Source organism: Strix uralensis, chromosome Z, assembly GCF_047716275.1.
Source record: "Strix uralensis isolate ZFMK-TIS-50842 chromosome Z, bStrUra1, whole genome shotgun sequence".
Lineage (NCBI taxonomy): Eukaryota > Metazoa > Chordata > Aves > Strigiformes > Strigidae > Strix > Strix uralensis.
The window spans coordinates 4,280,121-4,297,851 of NC_134012.1; the positions used below are offsets into that span (position 1 = coordinate 4,280,121).

Consider the following 17,731-nt stretch of genomic DNA (forward strand, 5'->3'; position numbering starts at 1 on the left):
TGTAGGATTGTTCCTTAAAGTATACTCTTCAGTGTTTGTCTTGCGAAGAACAGGAGTCCACTATTTCCCCTGGGAAACTTTTCAAGGGTCTAATAGAATTCACCATTAGGAACATTTTCCCTTTTTTCAGATTACATTTTCCTTTTCTTCATTTCATACAGATACTTCTATTTAATGATAATAATTGGACAATTATATTGTATTGCCTTTCCAGATACATTCCCAAACACTTGGAACCTAATTCTGAAGTCATTACTAATGCACAATGTCCTACCAGTGATGAAAATTTAGTTTTCAAATGCAATCCTGCAAGGTGCTGGGCATGTCCTGCAAGGTGTTGCACGTCTCTCAAATTCAGCACTGCCCAGTTAAATCCAAGCCTTTTGCCTTTGTGTTCAAACCTCTCCATAGCATTGTTCTACCTTATTTGACCTAGACATTTGACCTGCCTCTGCCCTCTCTTTTCTACTAATGATGTTACCCTTGGTGCCCTGGCTGTCTGCTCCCCTCCTCGTCTGTGTCTTTTTGTCTCATCCTTGCCATTTGCATAGAGCATCCTCAGTGAATTGAGTTATGAAACACCCGCCTTCTCCATAGCAGGAGCTCTGGCTAAACTCCAGTTTTCGGCATTAAAATTAAAGCAAACTTGGGTGATCTTTTTGAATGTTTGGAAGTATGTTTATGTTGCAAGTTATAAACATCAAAATAATCAACCCTGAGGTAAACTCACTTTTGCTAAATAACTGCAGTTATTTAATTTTTGTCATGATGTTTGTGTCTCTCCTCTCATTTTATCCTGTTCTCCAATGTGTTGAGATTGTAGTAAAAGTAAATTTCTCTGGGAAAAGATGTTTGCTTTGGAAGTACAATGTCTAGCTTAAAAGAGAAATTATGTATTCTTAGTAGAAAAACAGTAGTAGTAGTAGTTTTATCCTGAAATTCCAATAGGGCAAAAAAAATCTGCAATTTTTAATAGGCTTTGTACTTCAACATCAAATGTAGCTTGGGCTTCAAGTAAATTAATAAATAGAAACTAATTAGAGGAAAACTTCACTTTTGAGTGGAGCTCAAACTTCATTTTGAGTGAAGGAAACATCAGGAGTTCACTTGTATGTGCAAATACTGCTCAGTTGAAAAAACAGGCGCAAAGAATGATTTAGGATGCTGACGCCTGGCGATGACTAACCCGTTTGACATGAACTATAGAAGTATTTTCAGTCGGTCTGGGCTAGGTTTTGAACTGTATTTGCAAATTAACAGTTATTTGCTCAAATTTTATGGGTGCCTTTTTATAAGCTCTGTCAAGGCTGTTTGCTAGATAAGGATGTATGTATATCTATTGCTCTCTGTTGAGAGTATCCTCAGAGTTTTCAGGCTGATGTGCATGTTGAATCTGAAGGTGAGTGTGCTTTGCTGTGAAAGGTTATTTGAGGAAAGTAAGGCAGAAGAAGTATTGGTGGTGCATCCGGTGATCCTGGGTTGAGTGAATGACAAGAGGGGACGTTCAGTCAAGGGCCATTTTCATTAGATTTATCAGTAAAAAAACACCACCTATTTTTCATGTTCTTTCTGGTATAGCATGCAAACAAATCTGGGAAAAACATCTCCTGGTTTTAGACCTAGTTCTGTTGCTATCTTTTATTACCTTCTGCAATTCCTTTGGGAACTGTTGTGGTTTTACTTTTTATTTGATATGACATAAGTATCTCTCAATTTTACAATAAGACATTTATTTATTTCACTGATATCTAAATTTTCTTCTACTCTTTGCCTCAGGCCTGTGTTGTATTATATCTGGACAGAGGCCTATGCACTCTTAAGATTCCCCCAGCCTGTGAACAACATCTTTAAATTACCATCAGTTAACAGTTTGTCAAAAGAGTCCTCTGTTATTAGAAGGGAAACCAATTTGTTTTATGAGAATTCTTCTGTGTCCTTAGACTATGAAATAAATGTTAACAAAATATACAGTTCTGTAATTTATTTGGTTAACAAAAATACTTTTGTTTGTTTTAATATTTAATTATTTTTAAGATTTTCTGCTTTGACATTTTTATGAAACCCACCCACTCATAAATCAGCCTCCAACAAAATCATAGTTGCTTGAAAGTGACTTTGTTAAAATAGTGCACATTAGCACCCTTGTTACTTATCTTTCTCTTTGAGCCTACAGAAAATTTATATAAAAACTTTCCTCTATAAACTTAGTTTTAGGTGTGGTGATATCCTTGTATATGGAAGAGAGAAACCTCTCTTGACATAGTTCATAGCTACCCTAATGCCTTTCTACCAACTATTAACTGAAAGAGGAAGATTGTGTTCCTCCCTTTATCCCAAGCTGCTCATACTTATTTTAAAACAGATCGATATTATTTCTTTGAAAAATGAGAAGCACAGCCACAAATTGAAAATCCTGTGCACGCACAGACACTCCATTGCCAATTATGTTGCCAGATAACAACCACATCTTTTTATTTTCTTCCCTTGGTTGTGTTTCTACTAGTTCCCGCTACTCAGCCACATGCAGTCACCACCTTTTTATGGGAGTGGGTCTATCCAGTGTTCAGACCCTTCACGCAGGAGTTCATTATCAATCACTGAAGAGTTATTCTCCTCCAGACTGTTGCATCGCACTGCAGAAAGGGCCATTTTTTTACTTTATCTGCTAGACATTGATTTTTTTTTTACCATCCCCAAAGATTTTTGTGTCTAGTAAGCAGATCAGAATAGGAACTGATTTGTCAACTGTGGGGTCCTGTGAGCTATTGCAAAATCCGGGTCAACATTTGCGATGGACACTGTGATGGAAAAATCAAGCCTTGGTATCACTTATCTCTTATCTCAGTCCCTGACATGGCCCAGCTTTACTTAGTTTATGAAATATGAGCTCTCTATTTGAGTACAGATAAGTACACATCCTTGTATCACTGAACAGCTCTTTTCCTAGCCTAGTGATTACAACTTTTAAAATTTTATTCTGGCTTCCTTGGTACGATGTGTGCTTTTACAGGAGCTACTGAGTGTGTTGTAACTTTTCCGATGCAGTCCTTTATTTTAATGTTATTTGCAACTTGGCAATATTTTGCTACTGAAGATTTTGTGGTAGAGAACACAAAATTGATGAGATTCTTAGTATCTTACATCCTACACAGAAAAGATACAGTACTTCTCAAGCTTGTGATTTGGTGACATTCTGCGGGAAGCCAAAGATAGCACAGCTTTCCCATCGCCCCCCCGCCAAATTGCTTTGAAAATCTTACTTCAAACTTTGTGTCCACTGTCATCCATATTTTCAGAAATGATAAGCACTCGTTCTTGCTGCTGGAATAAACAGAAGCACAGAGAACTTTTAGAAACCAAATTTTCAAGCATTAATACATTAATGCTTGTTTTTTCCTTACAGCACTTATCTATGCCTCATATTTTGTTGTTAATATTGCTGTAGAAATAATAGTAAAAAAATAAGATCAGTCTAGGAGTCGAGACTTTATTTTCAGGGGTTTAAGATCACTTTTCTTGCATTTTCGGAGTAAGCAGGCAAGCGAAGTTGCAGAAAGTGGTACAGGTGCTTGAAGGGATTATTTGCACAAGTATTCGCAGTGCCATCTTGAAAATACATTTTGGAAAGTTGGAATGAAAGGAGGGATGTTTTGACACAGAATCTGGGAGGAAGAACAAAAATTTAAAATGAGAGCCAGTGTTGGTAACTCGAAGGAAGTGCTGGAAGGGGTTGTGTTGTTAATAAAAGCAGTACTGGGCCAGGAAGGCATCTAATCACACAGCTGTTGCCCACAGCACACCGTGGTAGTGGCTATGGAATAATTGTGAGATCGCTAACACCCTTGAGCATCACCTGGGAAGGGCAAGTTCGGGAGTGTGCCTTGCATCGTGTCCAGGGGGTCATTAATTGTGGGCTGGTCATGCCTACGCACAGAGAAGCTGTGCAGAGAGGGGGCAAACAAGGATGCACTGAGCCAGAGAGGATGCAGGGGACCGTTTTGGGTGGGTGTGGTGGAAAAAAGATGCGCAGTGCGTGACAGCTGGATCTCCCGGGTAACAGGGCTCACCGGGAGCAGGGCTGTTGAGAGGCGGTGGAAACGTGAACTGGAGATGGGGAGCTCAGCAAGGGCCTGAGGCTGCTGTCAGAGGAAGAACAAGCTCCAAAGGAGGCTCGGCGTCTGCAGCAGCAGCAGCAGCAGCAGCAGGGTGTTGACATACAGGAGGATGCTGAAAGGGGCCTTTGCCCTGGGGATGGAGATATGAGTCATGTAACTCCCTCCTGAACCTGCTGGTTTTTGGAGTGCCCCTTGCTAAGCAGCTTGGACAGGAATGTTTTCATGTCTTCATTGAAATGGGAAAGTTGTTTCCTTTGGTATGGAAAATATTAAATTTTTTTTTAAAAAAATTGGTGTTAAAAATTACAAGCTTGCATCTCTAATAGTTGCAGTTCCAGCTTATTTATAATTTCTGTCTTTCTGGAAGCTGTTACATGGCTCTTGCAGCTAAAACTGTTAATAAAAGACACTCTTTTCAGGCAATCTTAATCAAGTTTTAAAAGTTGTTTTCATATTTAGTTAAGAAGGTTTATAAACACTTAGTTTAAAAAGCCTGACAGTCTGTGTTTTCAGAAGTTTGAAGTTGTAATAAGAATTTAACTTTTCAAGAAATTGATTTTCATATTCTAAATAAAAATTATTAGAAAATTGTTTTCACTCAGTACATAGCAGGACAATCACAGATGAATGTCATAAAAAGTTAACAAGGCCTTAAATGCTGTCAGTAAGTGGAATAAATCTTTTCGTCTGTGTCGTTCTCTCCTTTACACAAGTGAGAAATTCTGTTATTTGGGAACCTAACATATACCCAGCTAATGTGTACCTATATGAATTTATACATATACACATTACACTTACATATAAAAGTATATAAAAGGTCAGCTTTGAAATTTCTTAACCATATGTATCTGCTGATCTACTGAATGGTCCCAATTTCATTTTCTCTCTCTCTCTCCCCCTTTTTTTTTTTTTCCTTTTTATTTTTGGTAAAGAAAATGAACCCAAAACAGCCCTATTGTCTTGGTTACACAGTTTAAGACATCAGACTAAAGACTAGGAATAACATCATGTGAATCAGTGGAAAAAAACCCCAAACAGCTATAAGAGATTGAGACATAAACTCAATTCTGTTCATTCTTGTGCATCAAAAATATGACATTTTCCATTTTGCAAATACTTATGCATGCAAAAATCTCCTTCGGGGTAGTTAGATGGCTCACATGCATAACATTAAACACAGATATGGCAGCACTGAAGTCTTGTTTGCTAAATTCCCCTTGCAAGGCCTTTTAGTCGCATCTGTGTGTCACTACAGGTAGCTCTTGGAAGGTGTAACCCCATCACAGCTCAGCCTGAAGAAGCATTTACTCCAGAGAGAACATAATTTATTTTCAGGAGTAGGACACTGGAGCATGTTTGTGAGGACTGCAGTCAGAAAGTGCTCTGTGTAGACTGATATATTGATAGGGATTATCTGAGAAAGGTAAACAAAACAAAATAACAGAATACCCTGTTTGTGATTTAAGTTGCATTTCCAAGCTGTTTTCCAAAGAGTTAGTTTGGGATGCTCCTGTTGAATGGTTCTTTGGTTTTCAATATAAAGTACAGCTGGCTGTTTCCCGTTTTGACTGACAGATGATGAAGGAAGCAATCTGATTGTTTTATTTGCAGTGACATTACTGGGAAACTAAGTAAAATGGAGGAAACAGCTTTTTGTTTGTTTGATTGATTAGTGGGTTGTTGTGCAAGCAGAGATGAAATGTTTTGTGTTTTAATTGCTTTCAGAAGTGCCTGTCCTGTAAACACCTTGGCTCCAACAGCAGCAGGTTTCTGTGTGCCTGTAGTGAAACGAGCAGGGTTCTGCATGGATTCACTTCCCTGCCCCTGTGCTAACGTTTGCTGGCTCAGGGCCGAACACACATGCTTTAACTTCGCGTGCGTTGGTCGTGCCACTGAACTCAAATGGGGGAGGTGACCTTACGAAATAGCTACATCAGGAATGTACAGTACAGTGCATTATTCTTAACGGCAGTTCCGCAAACACGGGCAACAAACATGCAACCTGATGCAACCTGAGAGGCAGAGCCAACGGGTAAGAAACTTTCATCTAATATAGGACAAATTAGTATGGTGAAGGATTAGCATCTCCTAAATGTGTAATGCAGTTTTTGGATGTGATTCATTTTTTAAGGTGAAAAAAAAAAAAAGCCAGAAATGAGTATGTTTTTAAAATGATTAACAAAGCACTTCTGAGAAATGTTTTCTACAAAAATGTGCTTTTGTACTTTATATACTTACATGCTTTTAAAACGCAAAACAAATTAACTTCAGAGAATAGCAATATCTGGAGCATATAGATAGTGGATGTCTTTGCCTATATTGCACTTACATATCTTTGAAATTTGAAGAAAGATGTTTTACCTATCTTCACTTGAGGTTGTGAATGGCACTGTCTTGAAGTTATAAACGATAGATGTCTTTCCATCTTTAGACAGTCTGAACTTGGTCACAACTTCAGAATGGCAGCCTGTGCTAACCAGAGTCATAAACCAATCCAGCACTGCTGTATCAGAAGTGTATTTTTTACCCAGTCATACAAAGCATACAATTATTACGTTAAGGCGATATTCACATGTAATGTTACATGTTCTGATAATTTCACCTAATGAACACTGGAAAAGATGAACTCTCTCACATCACTTAGATTAATCCAAACTCTAAAAAGAATATTTCTCAACCCTAAGTTTTCCTTCATATTTACATCTCTGTAGTATGTCTTTCTAATGCTCAACACTGGGCCACAATTAACAGTAATATTTTTGATTCCACATGTGCTGATTCAGTGTATATGAATTGAGCTAATCTAACTTGAGTCATTATGAGGAAATGACCTCAGAAATTAAAAGTATGTGAGAAAAAAGGACACTGTTGCATCTACAAAGCAGGGAAGAACAATCTTTACTACATAAATATTTGAGTCCATGCTTTCCTGTGATAAAAATGCTACAATGGACCAAAAGCATCAAGTGATTTCTGGTATAAAGTTGCTACTCACATACAAATCTGTCCCAAGTACATCAAAAGTATAGATATTGATTATTCTTAGCTCTCCTATGTCAGCTTTTCAGTTTGTTTCCCAGACTTCCTTCCAGAGGAAGGTATCATTCTTGCTTTCCAGATGAGGAAATTGATGCACATGATTGTTCTAAATAACAGAGAAACCAAAACTTTGTCTCGGAGTAGAGTATATCTACCAGAATTCATGGCTCCCTTAGATAAAAACTTGCATCATACCTGAGTATTTTGCATTGAACCACCAAAGCTATTTTGCAGGTGCATTCCAGTAACCCACTTCCTTCTTTTATTTACCTGGTGTGCTTTGGAGGATGCCTTGATGCAATTCTGCTTTATGTGTCTGTCACACAGTCAGATTCAAAAAGGAGTTTTGGTGCCATCACATGGGCGCGCTACTGGAAGTTGGGTGCCCATATGCCTGAACCAAAGTCTGCATCCCTTTTTTCCAGTTCTGCAGGCGCTGCCTGCAAAACTACTGATATTTTAGGTTAAGTGTTAAAGGCAGACAAGCTTTGAGTGGATCTTTGGATACTTATCCTAGTGAGAGTGGAACTAAATATTGTGCCAGTGGCTTGATTTGCCCTGTCCTGGCTGCCTGAAGGCATGAGTAAGCCGCCATCCTGTGTGATGCTCTCTGGTGATGGAGCAATGAGACTATTTCAGACCAAAGTCAGACTGCAAACTATCACCTGGGCCATGGAAATAATCAAGGAAGCCTGAGCTCAAATATGAACTCAAGACACAATGGGACAGTTTCAGTGTAGCCCAGAATATTTAAATTGCTTATATCCATGCACTTGAAAAACAGTTTATTCTGTTCTCTTTGGTAGTTTGAGGCTTCAGCTGGTAAAATGGTACCAAGCCCCGTACAAAAAATATCTGGGCTAAACAGATGCTGCTCAGTCCTGCAAAATTATCTTATAAATTACTTATGGTCTAAGCTGATTTTATGCCCAGCAAATATATTTCTAAAAGAGATTTCTTGCATGAACCTTCCCCAATAGCAATACCTATTGCATAATGCCTTAAAACAGTATACCTACTTTGAGGTAATAAGCCTCACAATCAGTCACTGTGGCAAAGAGTAAATTATCTTTTTATTCCCTTTTCACAGGCATAGAAGTATACACAGAGGTAAAGCGTTTACTAGAGGTCAAATATGAGATACTATCAGAACAGGGGTTAAAACTAAGGGTTTTCCAGTGGTGCTTGTATACTTAGGGTGCTTAATATTGCTACTTCATTTGTCCTTTTGCTGTAATATTAATTAATTTGTTATGACAAGAATGTTAAAGAGCAAAATATCGGAAACATTATTGTGTAATTCTTTCTGTCATGCTACCTGTGAAATGAATAATTCATCTTCTCTTGGTAGATGAGTGCATATCTGCATCAGTGTATTGTTCATAGTATCAAAGAGAGGAGGTTTTGCCCTTTAAAAGTTTTATTTAAAGTAGAAAACTGAGCATGCGTTACAGCAAACACCTTTTTCTAATGCACTTAATTCTGTTTCAGAGCAGTGTATGGCTAGTGACCTATCTTCCTGAGGAGAATGGCTGAGATGTCTGGAATTATTCCTGGAATTAGACCAGCATGAGGTCTCCCCTACCAATCTGAGGTAATACCGCTGAAAGGCAAGAAATCCAAAGTGATGTATGTCCAGCTGACTGTGCATTGACACTGTCAACCCTGGCAAAAGTTCCACATGCCTGGAGCAAAAAGAAAAAAAAAAAAAAGCCAGAAGAATGGGTAAACCTGGGGACATCATCACTCTGTGAGGCATGGTAAACATAAAGTCCTTTCCGAGGGATATTTAGTCAGTAGAGCCAAAAGCTTCTCTATGTGACGGCTGGGTTTTATTAACAGTGATAGCCCAGACTTCTGCCATGATGAAGAACCTTCTTGGAGATAACTAACTAGTTATTTACCTAACAACGCACAATGTTATGGCAAATAAAAGAGCATTGTCATGTTTGGTTAATTTGTAGAGTCTTTACAACCTCAGAGACTCCACTAGAGGAAAATCAGACAATTTAAAATGAGAATGTGGACAGTTAATGTTTTGTGGTTTGATACTGCTCAGGCCTAAGCCTCTTGCTAGAAAAAACACTCAAATTCTGCTTTCCTTTAACCTGGTGTGCACCAGAAGAGGTTTTGTTTGCAATCATTTGTATCAGGATAAGCCTGCAATAAAATGAGGGCTGAATCAGCCCTGCTGGGACATACACACATACGTAAGGCAAGTATGATTTGCTGAGCAATATGCATGAAAACTAATTTGCTTGCTGTGGAATGATCTTTTGAAATGTTTTCTTTAAATGGTTGTAGCTAAAAAGCAGCAGAAAATATGCCCAGGTCTGAGGTATATCTGTCTCATTCTGCTCCCTTGAAGTTACATAAATTATGTATGCCCTCTTCACTTTGGATAACAGTCTGGTCTCAGAAAGATATTAATTATTACGCAATAACTTTCACTAATTGTTTCTCCCTTTAGATTATTTAAAAAATTGGTTGTATTGACAATAGTAAAGGATAATGAATGGTTGTTAAGATGTCTGTAGTACAAAATGAAATACTGCGTCTGCCAATAATTTCAGCAAGGCAAAGTCAGTGTGATTTTAATGGTATTATAGGTACATTACGCTTCTGCTACCTTTTTTGGGAGGAAGAATAGCCTTCAAATGTTTCTGCCATTTATGCAACCTGAAAAACCTGCATTGGCACCCAAATTGTTATCAGCTAACACACTGAAATATCCCTAAACACACTGCAAACAATGCACAAATCCTTCATGTGCAGAAATCCCATTTACTTCAAAGGTTTGACCTGATTTCAGTGGGAGCTCTGTAAACAGGGGGTTGGAAATCTAGGTTCTTTAATAAAGAAATCCTGACTCCAAAAATACAGATGACAAAAATCAAACACATTTTAACAAAAAGCTTGAACAAAGATGTTTTTCACAAGTTTGTGAGTTATTTCTTTCAGCTATCAAAACTCATGTATAAGCGAGTTAATATAAAGTTAATAAATGTCCTATGTACTAGAACACACTTGCAAAATTTATAGGTGTCTTAACATCTCTTAAAGACAAATGCTGCCTCATTTCCTAATAACTGTCTCAATTGCATACTTGCTGCCAAGTCAAAATATGTCACAATACAGTTCTCATTAAGAGGAACTATGCACAGAATTATGTATTTATTTGTATACAAATATATGCACATCCCCCTCTAATTTCTGATGCTCTCTAATTCTAGAAGTGAATAAAATGCTTATGTTGTTTTGAGGTGCTTTCTTAAAGTGTACATTATTCTGTAACACAAATGCCCTGTCAATATTTTACTTTTTAAACAATATTTTATTAATTTTAAATGCAACAAAATGCTTAATCTCTTCAGCAGTTTTAATTGTAGGACCACTCTGTGAAAGCATTAATGAGACCTCAGACTGATTTTGATGTTACTCACCTTGGTCTTTGCTTAGATATATGTAACTCAGGTGCTGGTCTTTTCTGGTACAAGCTAAAAACAATGGAAAGAGAAGCATACCTAGAACAAGGTAAAAGACAGTCTCCTATAAAAATTTAGCCTCTTGGAAATTAGTGAATACTTTAATTTAAGAACAGGCTACACAGAGGAATGCAAATTACCTTGCAGTGCTATGCCACTCATTGCCAGGAAGACTTTGATGAAGTTTTGTCTAAATACTGATGTGGTCTCATCTTAACTGTTGAGGATACAGCGAGAATCAACAAGCCAACCAACAGCATCTAGGTTGCCTTACTCTGCAAAACAGTTTGGATAGGACAAATTTTGTGTTCAGCTGGGCTGACTTCGATCAGTAAAGTGGCTGGATGTGGTATCTGTTCATTTTCTGAAGAATAGAGATTTTTTTATATAATATCAGCAGGTATTTTTTTACTTTTTAAAAATAATATCGAATACTTACAGGAGCATCTGATGGTGCTCCTAACTTTTTTTATCTCTAGTGTAACTAATCTGGAATATTTCTTTGCAAGTTGAGCAGGAGTGAGGAGTGAGTGCCCTCACCCAGGAACTGCCCATTCCTGGTGGTGGGAGCTAGTTCTGACTTTCTCTGCAGATGTAAGACCTAGGGGCAGCTCATAATAAGGACAGGGACAAAGATTTAGCTGGAATTTAGGAATCCAGGCCAGCTTCATCTATGGAACTCCTTCATTCTGTCATCTCTTCTGGCTCTGCCAAATAGGTCAGAGTCTAGCAGTAAATTTTTGATAGGCACATGGATGGAGAGCTGAATGTGTCCTGAATAAGGCTACTTTTTTTTTTCTTTTTTTTAAAGCAAGCATCCTGAGCAAAACTCTGTCAACAGCATCTTCCACTACCCTGCCACAACCACCACTACAACCTACCACTTGCTGATTTTGTGGTGCTTTATGAAACAAAATGGCCCTGTGATGAAATGGCCTCTCCTGTGCTGAAAGGGGTAGGTTTAAGTAACCAGGATGAAAACAAATGGTAAAATACGTATCAGCAGCAACCCCAAGTCACTTCTCTACCTACTGTTTCGTGTCATAAACATTGTTCAGTTTTAATTAACTGATCAGTGCAATCAGTTGTAAATGGTGTTACAGTTCTTCCAGGGTTTACATGTTACTTGAACAGGCACCCTTTTTGTCATCATTTTACAGAAAAAGCTTGCTGTGCATTGGAGTATATATGGCAAAGATAAAAAGGCAAGCCCTCCTCCTTGCATGAAAAGCTTGTAAGTTTGGGAGTTCTGTTGTAAGTCAATATACCAAAAGTTTCAGTAGAAGAGAATTACGCAGTCGAGCTTTTGAAAGTTTGGAAGGGTAAGAATTAAAGCTTCCTTTGAAGCCATTCTGATATTGTCACATACTGTTTTTCTCACTTATTCAATCAGTGGAGTTTGGAGGTAAGATCTTCAAAGCTGCAGTGCAGGTTTCTTTCATTTGAGCCAACAGAGTAACCAGTAACTGAGGTCAGACATTTTCCTGTACGTGGGCAGCTCTCGGAGAGAGAGATGACATGTATTTTGCCACCAAGTTACACAGCAGAGAGAGCAGTGAAATACAGGGTAAGGGGGCTGCTGGACACTGCAATTGGAGCTGGGGTGGGCTTGGTAGCCCTGGAGCCCTACAAGAATTGTAACCCTATGGGAATTTTTTTTGCAAAATGGTCATTTGTCGGCTACTTGTGAAGGGAGTATCATACTGAGAAATAAGGGCTATAAACTGAGCCGAATTCTTCTGAGCACAGTGGAAAAGAAATGAGAACAGACCTTTTGTTTCCTGAATCACACCTAAGTGTGCTTTCCTTTCGTAAATCAACTTTTTAAAGCTTGTGGGTTTTTTTTCTCCCTTAGACGCTATATATAGCTCCCTTTGCCACAGTGGGAGTGCTATAAATATATATATGCATGAATGGAAATAAAACTACCAAACAGAATATGGTGCATTTTAAAGCATGGGGCAGCAAGAATGCCCTTAGAGAGCTCTGTCTGAAGACTGCAGGAGTGGTTCTTATTTTCAGAGATACTGTTTTCAGTATTAGCTCATTCTCTGTACTAAAATCTTTTTATCAAATAGTTAAAAATTTCATGTGGCTTATATAGCCTGTTCAAGATATGGTGTAAAGCTAAAGCAATAGGAAAGCCATTGACAGAGGTTTACTAATTCCAAATCCATTCAGACTCCTGAATGTTGTGGCACCATGTTTTTTGTTGATAGCTCAGCCACCATCAATTTGAACTTCTGAAAAATAAGAGTGGAAATGTTAATGGCCCAGTTTGAATTGAGGCTAATACCAGGCTACCATTCATGCATCACTATAGGGAAACAGCAGCATTTTGTGAATAAAAATACCTACTTCTGCCTTTATAAAAATGTTAGCACCTACTTGTACAAAAACAATATAATTTGCTTCTATATAATGTTTTTTGTAATACATTGTGCAGTGAAAATTTCTTTTTTTTTCAAAATTCAGAACTAGAGAAGATGCATTTATTTCGTTATAACAGTAGCATGAAACTGTAAGCAGCTAGATGAATATTTGTACATATATAAACAAAGATCAGATTTTGACAGCTGAACTTAAACATTGCTTCCACTTGCTATCCCCAACAACGTAAGGCTGAATGAAGGCAACTGCAAGGCTGAGCCTTCCAAAACTAACAGCAGCAATCCCAGAGCAGGTCAGTCAGTCCAAGTGGAGAATCTACCTGATGAATAAACCAAACCCAGCCCAAACAGATTTATCTCCCTGTTTGCCAGCTGCTGAAAGCTTCAGAGATGACTTCCAGTGCCTACAGCTGTTATGTCTCTCCTGCATTAGAGGCTAGTGAATACCTCAAGAAATGTTTGTTCATATTTTGAGTGATTCACTGTAATTGACTCTGCTCTTCTGTGTATGAGTATTCTAAGAAAGTAGTTTACTGGAGGAAACAGTCACTGTAACAGAAAATTTTAAACAAATATTACCAAACACTCATGATATAAAAACATTTCATTCATAGTCATGAGTGTTAAAAGCCTCATTCCAAAAGTAGCATTAGCCCAGTCAGAGATGAGAAACATCTTATGTTACTTACATAGCCAGATAGGCTATTGATTTAGAAATAGTTATTTTAGAAATAATTATTACAGTTTTATTGAGTTACTAAATAACTAGTATATCAAAGATGACATAAGACAATTTGCAAATATATTTATTTATATTAGATATAAAATATATGTATATTTTTTACCTCTTGTTTATACTCTGCTCTACTCTACACCCTTGCACTCTGGGCTGTATAAACTCTACTAACTTCTCTAGTCCCCTTCTAATCCCTGCAAGGAAAGATGACACCACCTTGTGCACAACCCCTTTATCTCTTATCCCTCTAACTTGCTGTTTGTTTTGTAGTAGTACTACCCAATTTGTTAAGCATCGTATACACATGTAATATTTCCCAAACAGGTGAAGCCCCAGGCAGGTGTATTGTTACTGATCATATATTTTCCTTTGTTTCTATATTCCCACACCTGACAGTCTTCTAGGAAACTCTTCATAATTGCATGCCTACTGGAAGGGACAATTGCTTTCCCTATCTTGTAAGCCTGTGGCGGGGATGGGTAGGGGACAGCAAGGTCTGTGAATGGCCTACCTTTAAGCCTGTTTCCCTCATCTCTGGTTTATTTTCAAAATTGTCAGCCTGGAAGAGTGTGATGACTCATAACCACATTTTCTTTAAAAATCTTCCTCAGCTGACTGATTTCTGTCAGCATCATAAGTGTCTACAGAGGGAAAGCACGCTGTCGACATTGTTCCCAGGAGCTTGGTCCTCCTAAACTTGCAGATGTGCTGTCCTGGACAGCGCATTTGTGTGAAACAGCACCAATGCAAAATGCTGCATAAGTTAAACATTTCACTGTGGAGTATGGGTTGACCTTTGAAACTCTGGGGCACGTCTGTTTCAATGTCTAGGAGCGGGATGTTCATGCTGACGTGATGGACTGGGATCCTCAGCCCCTGAGAACAATGCCAAGGCACATCGTGGCTTTGGTATGTTTTTATTGTAGCAAGGATTTTCCATAAGAAAGTCAGCTGAGCATAAGGTCCGTGTATCCCTCACTGGATGAAGATGAGTGAGTATCACAATATTTACATTATGATAGGATGTGTTCTCCGGTTATTTACATATTCACTGATCTGCTGAATTTATTTAGTTGGAAACCCACTCCTGCAGCTCTGGCTGTAACACTTGAGTTTGATCTTATTTCTCCTACATCGGAAAAATGCCTGAGGTGAGATCTAGAAGGGATTCTTAGGCACCTCAGACTACAGTTCTGTAAAAATAGTGCTTTATGGTAGGATGATGAACATGCCTAGACTTCCCAGGGAGACATCAGAGTGAAGCAGGTCATGTAGAGGGTTACCTCTCGGTTCTTGGTGAGGGGTCCTATGGGGCAGCCAACGGGAAGGAGCTCCTGCCTTCTGCAGAGCAGGACGGTCTGTCAGCTGCCTGTTCAATGTGGTGTTTCCAGTTCACAGCCACTCCACCAACCGCACGCACGGTGAGGGAGAAAGCTAATAACATGCATGCCAAGACAAAGCCTTTTGGCCTAGCTTTTCTAAATATCATTTATAACCTCTGTGAAACTATTGTGTGGAGAACAAGGTTTTGGTTTGGGAGAGACAGCACACGGGGCATTGGCATAGAGGTGTGTGCAGAGCTGACTGAGGGTTTGGTAGTTTGCGTGATGCTTTGACGACTCTAAGCCCCCACGTGTGTATTCCTAGTCTGTATCTTCCAGTTTTTATGGACTATATCCCATACAAAATAAATGTCATAAGAATGGAAACAACTGCTACTTCCCACGTATGAAAGATGACCTGATTAATCAGTGCAAGAAATATTTGGAACAAAATGAAACTCAGAATTAAAAACACCACACAGATCATTATTTTATTTAAAAGCATGCAATGAATATAGCTGTCTGAATCGAGTAATTGTGGCAGCTCCCAGGAAACACAGACAAATTCTTACAGGTAATGCAAAGGACGTTTCCTCCCTTGAATTATAGAGCTATTTTATTTATGCCACATCATATTGATGAGATGTAACCCATTCTTCTGCTGGGAGATGCTCTGAAACAACGTGATGAGGACAGCATTGTGTTCTTTAAGACTCACATGAGAACACCCCCCCTCTTTGAGAAAGAAAATACTTTTTTTCCTTCTAGTTTCTAGCAGGAAGGAGACAATGGTGGTATTGTAACAATTTGGCACTTCTAGAATCATTCTTCTTTGGAAAGAAAGAAATATAATGATGTTGTATTTGATTAATTCCATTATTTTCACAGGATCTTAGGAATTAAAGAAGTGGTTAATCTCCCATGTAGGAATCTCACGAAAAGGAATGTATCATGCAAGATAAAGTTCAAGAAGTCAAATTATTCCTTCTATTTGCACCCTAAAATTCTACTGAAGGCAAAGACTTTTTTTTTTTTTTTTTTTTTAAATGAATTTATGCTTCTTTCAAGGTGGGCCCAGTTGTGTTCCTGTTGCAGCCAGTGGGAATTTACCTTTCCCTTTCAAGGGGACAATGTTAAACCCTTTATTACCTACTTTGGGACAGAAACCAAGGAACTGATTCTGAAAGCTTCCCTCTGGTTGGCAGATCTGCTGAAATCAGTGGATAAAGCTGGATGAATCAGCCTCGAATTTCCATAAGATCAAAATACACTTGGTACAGTATAAGAACAACCAGAAAGTAATAACACACTTCAGGGATCCAGTCTCTTTGTTTTAAGGTATGAGGCAAGGAGAAAGCCTTGAAATCAAAGGCTGGCTGTCCATGTTGAGCCTTATCTGTCAAATTCAGTAATTTATATCACTTTATCAAGATCCATGCAGTTAGACATATAGCAGATATCTCACTTGTCATAAATAAACAGTTACTTCTTAATTGTTACCTACCACTAGTGTGTTTACTTAAACTGCTATCAACAGAAAACCTGAATGTATTATTAAAGCAGAAGATTTTTGGAGGCAGTTTAGATGTTGACTTTGCATTTTCTCAAACAATAGTAAATTGTATTTTATAAACAAGAGCATACATCTGATTTAATGTTGAATTACACTGGTAAATCAAATGCTAATATCAGATGGCTGGAACAATTTTAAAGAAGAGAAAAGGTTATCTCTGTATATATGTTTTGCTTTGTCACTGTGCTGTACTCTATATCAGAAGAACAAAGGCTATATGCATAATAAGGCCATGCAAATGGGGTGAAATCAGCAAAAGTATGGTGGGGGAGGGGAAGATGTAAAATATGGCCATCAGTATAATGACCAAGGAGTAGAGAATGTAAATGTTTAATGCTTGCACATTCCAGTTCATTTTTCTGTCATCTTTTTGAACATGTAGAGTGAGGCTCTTGAAAGACCAGAATGAAAAAATCTCTATTTTGGACCAGAAGGATTAATAATGTGATTTAGCAGACTGACCAGATATGCCTTCCTAGCCTACAGCTATTTGCTTCTGTTTTTTAAACTAGAAGAAGCATGGTAATAATTAGCAGGGATAATGGAGGAGAGGGAGAAACCCCGCTATTTGTGTTTTCGGTGAGGGTTTTTTTTCCTTGCCCTGCTGCACTGTCTGGATGCCAGCTCCCCATCTCAGCCATGATGGAAGCTCAGAGTACAATAGAAGCACAGCAACAATATGAATTACAAATACATGTATATCTTACTGCATGGCCTTTCCCTCCCCCTCCTTTAAATGAATGTAGTCTAAAAATATCCTCCACTCTAAATTGCTTTACTACTGAGGCAATGTCTTCCAAAAACACTAGGTTACTTACAGAAGAAAACAAAACCTCAGATCCCAGACAGAATAATGTTAGTGTAAATTGGGTTTGCATCTGACAGCAAATTAATTAACTTTTTGAAAGATATTATTCTCATTTAGTAATGTGGAGTGCATGCCCACATTAAGAGCAATAGTATTTTACTTACAGTAAATTTATGAGGAATATCTTGCTGCTACAATTAAAAAAGGGGGAAAAATATAGGTGCTATACATGTTAAGTACATGTTGTGTTATTTTTTTATTGT

At 38.2% G+C, this 17,731-nt stretch overlaps 1 long non-coding RNA gene across 7 annotated transcripts in view; it reads left to right on the forward strand.

The window, feature by feature from the left end:
* Nucleotides 1-17,731, forward strand: part of LOC141937815 (uncharacterized) — a 129,740-nt gene that overhangs the window by 51,087 nt on the left and 60,922 nt on the right. For 6 of the 7 annotated variants that reach the window (XR_012627078.1, XR_012627076.1, XR_012627077.1 and 3 more), the window contains exon 3: nucleotides 8,646-8,748. This is a non-coding gene — a long non-coding RNA (uncharacterized LOC141937815). Of the gene's footprint in view, nucleotides 1-8,645; nucleotides 8,749-11,450; nucleotides 11,595-17,731 lie in introns of all 7 variants that reach the window. The other variant, XR_012627080.1, reaches the window with a different exon arrangement.